The 4,259-nt window shown below is 31.0% G+C and overlaps 1 non-coding gene across 1 annotated transcript; it reads right to left on the bottom strand.

The window, feature by feature from the left end:
* Positions 1–72, bottom strand: TRNAK-UUU (transfer RNA lysine (anticodon UUU)). The gene has a single exon. It is a non-coding gene; the product is annotated as a tRNA-Lys (tRNA).
* Between the last annotated feature and the right edge of the window lie 4,187 nt (positions 73–4,259).

Here is a 4,259-nt window from a genome sequence, read left to right as displayed (position 1 = left end):
CACCGACTGTGGGGAGCGAACCCACAACCACGTGGTTAAAAGCCACGCGCTCTACCACTGAGCTAAGTCGGCTTTGACTTTTTTGTAGTTTATATATGAAGCCACCTAATATATTGTCCAACAATAATTTATCTTTTTTTTAAATAATTAAATTTTACTCATTCATGGCGTATGTTTTTTTTTTTTATTTCAGCAATAATAAAATCGCTTGTAATAAAAAAAATCGCTTTCATTCTCCATGTTGATCTTCAGAAGCAAGTTGATTTATATAGGGAAGATCATTTGACATGGTGTAATAGTTTTAGCTAAGGATAATTTAATTGATAAATATCATACTCATAAGGATATCTTGCATGATAAAATGGGTGTTGACTGTTGAGTAATCAAATAGTTATTGTAAGAGCAAAACCATAACTAATCCATTCAATTGCAACATGCTTTCAACCATTCTTTAGCTATAATAAAATTTGTTGTGGGCCTGTGTTTCTTACATTGTAAAATCCACTTTATTTTATTCTCGTTCTTATGAGATTCATATGTTATGAAGATATCTTCTTGATTGAAAGACAAATTCAAATTTTCTTCGACATTTTTTTATACAATATTCCTTCCAAAAGTATATAGTTGAAACTTCATATATGAATTTTTTATCGACAATGCGATCAAGATTTTTTTAATAGTCTATGAATGATTATCTCTAGCCGTTTTCTACTATGAAATCTCTATGTGTGAAGGGCTGAATGTAACCCTAATCTCTTTTCTCTTGTCTCTTTAACTTTCATAATTTTTTATCATCTTGAACTTCATGTAAAACATCCATAAATGTTTTAATCATTCAGAACAATTCAAACCACCAAATTAAATACTTAATCGTGTCAGAATAAAATATCTTTGAGAAAACATGTATCTACCCGCACATAACAATGACGAAGGATTCAACGCATCATACCCCAATTAAACCTTCTATTTTTAATGGAAAAGGATTTAAGTATAAGAAGGATAAAATTTATAATTTATTTATCTTCAAGATCTATATTTATGAAAGCTAGCGTTGGGGTTTGTTGAAAATATACATGTTGAAGAAGTCTTGGATCGCTTAGTTTTGTGAATGAAAAGATAGTCTAATGTTATCTATAGGATACAAGTTCTTTGAAATCCTACATCACTTAGTTTTATGAAGGAAGAGGGGGTCCAAATTTATATATATGATTCAAATTCTTCATTCTAAGATGCACCAATCAAAAACACCTTAAGTTTGTATTTGACTTTCTTTGTCCTCTTATACTCTTGTATTAGAGTGTTGTTGAGCTGCAGTCACAAATTCCGTTGTGCAGCTTGGAATTGTTGGAGTTTGTTGAAAATATACATGTTGAATAAGTCCCACGTTTCTTAGTTTTGTGCATGAAGAGAGAGTCTAAGGCTATATATAGGATACAAGTTCTTTGAAGTCCCACATCGCTTAGTTTTGTTAAGGAAGAGGGAGTCCAAGACTATATATAAGATTCAAGTTCTTCATTCCAAGATCAATAAAAAGAACTTTAAGTTTGTATTTGACTTTCTTTGTTCTCTTATACTCTTGTATTAGAGTGGTATCAAAGCTTTTGGTTTGATCCGGTTTTGAAGTTTCCACGTTATGTTCTTGTATTGTGATTGTGTTCCTCTTTTTCTCTATGCTTTATTTGTTTTTTCCCTAATAATCGGTATCAGAGATTTTTGTTTGATCAGAGGATAAATGTTCTTAGTATGCTCTATGGTTGTAGTTTTGTATGATCTTCCACATCAGAAAAGAAGAGTAGTGTTGTGAAAGAGATTGTTGGGGTTGGTTGAAAATATACATGTTAATACTCTTTACGGTGGAGTATGATTATCGGTGAAAATAATGAAAGTTTATGTATTATTTTAAATCAAGGTGGAGATTGTTGGGGTTGGTTGAAAATATACATGTTGAAGAAGTCCCATGTCGCTTAGTTTGGTGAATGAAGAGAGAGTCCAAGGCTATATATAATATACAAGTTCTTTGAAGTCCCACATCGCTTAGTTTTGTGAAGGAAGAAGGAGTTCAATGCTATATATAAGATTCAAGATTTTCATTCCAAGATGCACCAGTCAAAATCACTTTAAGCTTGTATTTAACTTTCTTTTTTCTCTTATACTCTTGTATTAGAGTGTTAAGAGATGTGGTTAAATATTTGTTTTGGAGAGTGTGAGTGTACTAGGGGCCTGAGCTAGTTGAGGGTATATTATGTGTTGTAACAATTTTTATATAGTGTTATTCTCTGGTTGTCTATTGACAATGATCATGTTTTTTTCTTCGGTTTTGGAGTTTCCACGTTATGTTCTTGTGTTGTGATTGTGTTACTCTTTTTATCTATTGTTTGTTACTTTTTTCCCAACAGCTAGTACATGATGTATATATTAAACCTACAGATATTGATGGAAAAAATATTGATCCTTTTAGTATGTATGATGCCCAAAACTAAAACTTCAAGCTGCAACACATAGCAAAAAGGACTCTTGTAACAACCATTTCATTCAAGGAGTGTGATAAGATTGTTGATAATGGATCAACCAAAACCATTTTGGATTTACTATGTGCAAACCATGAACATAACACACAAGAAAAATAATCCAAAGCAATCACTTTGATAAAAAAGTATGATTCGACAAAATAAAAGAAGATAAAAGATGGAGACCTTATTTTCTAGATTTTAAACTTTAGTATTTGGACTCAAGGTATTGAACAAAAGTTATACTATTGTTGATCATGTTAAGAAAATTCTTAGGATTTCCCCCCAAAAATAAAGACCAAAGGTAACAACTATTGAATAAGCTAAGGATTTGAGTAACTTAGCTTTAAAGACCTACCCAGATCCCTCCAGATAGATTTTGATGATAGTGAACATAAGAGGAAGCCAAAGTATATTTATTTAAAAGTATGAAGGAGAAAAGACACAAGCTTTGCAAGCATTAGAAGATAATGGTCTTTCCCTTGTTTCCACACAAGTAATGTCTATGAGCCAGAAAGAAGAAGTAATTTTCCAACATGGAGTTAAAATATTTCAAGGATCCAAGAGACAAGTTAGAAGATGATAAAAATGTTATTTGCTTTCAATGCAAAAAAACTGAAAACTGTAGAAATAAATGTCCAAAGTTGGAGAAAGAAATATTTAGAAAGAATGGACTAGGAGGAAATAAGAAATGATTCATGTGCATATGAGATCAATATGATGAATCCTTTTATGAATAAGATGAACAAGCTAATATTTCCATGATGGACTCAATATCCTCTAGAGTAGAACTCGATGACATAACAAATAATGATGATGAAGATGATGTATTCACTCACTTATATCATGATGAACTTATTAACACCTTAAGCGAGCTTCTTAGTAAAATTCAGAGAATGATTGTCATGTGTCAAAATCTTGAAATGAGCTATTATATATCATTAGCACATAACAAAACTTTGGAACAAGAGATTGAAACTTTCAAAATTTAAAATAAATCGGTAAAAATTCAATCATCTCAAAATTCCAGAACAAGTGAATTTGCAACTCTGAATAATGTAGATAGAACCAACATGACCTTTATAACTAATGGTGTAAGCAGAAATGTTAAGGAATGACTATGACACTTTAATAAGAATTTAGTTAAGACTAATAGTCCTATAGTTCATTGTTCTTACTGTTTGAAAGGTATTCACAACAAGATAAGTTTTCCTATGCTAATAACTTGGAAAAACAAGAAATCTCCTAGAACTAACAAAAGATCACCCAAGAAAATATGGGCACCTAAGAAGAAAATTGTCTTTATTTCAGATCTCGTTATCAATAATTTTTAAACATCAATAAACGTATGGATAATGGACGATCACGATACATGATGGGAGAAAGGCCTAGGTTCTAAATCCCCAAGATGAAGAAAGGAAGCAACATAGAATTTGGAGGAAACAAAAGGGCATGACCACTATATCCGACATTGTAGCTAATGGGTCTATTCCTTCAATCAATAACATGCTTTTATTTGAAGGACTAATGCATAATCTATTAAGCATAATTTAATTAGCATCAATGGTTATTATGTTGTCTTTAATCTAAAGTCTTGTAAGCTATTAGTAAAAACTAATTATGCGCTTTTTAGTGGAGCAAGGAGAAACAACGTTTAAAAATCAGTCATACTATCATTTTTACCAAGTTTTTACATTGTTTTAATTAATTTTTCTACTATTATTGCATATTTTATGGAAAATTATACAAGAA

Source organism: Lathyrus oleraceus, chromosome 3 (genome assembly GCF_024323335.1).
Source record: "Lathyrus oleraceus cultivar Zhongwan6 chromosome 3, CAAS_Psat_ZW6_1.0, whole genome shotgun sequence".
NCBI classification, from domain to species: Eukaryota; Viridiplantae; Streptophyta; class Magnoliopsida; order Fabales; family Fabaceae; genus Lathyrus; species Lathyrus oleraceus.
This window is presented reverse-complemented; position numbering and strand designations above follow the sequence as displayed.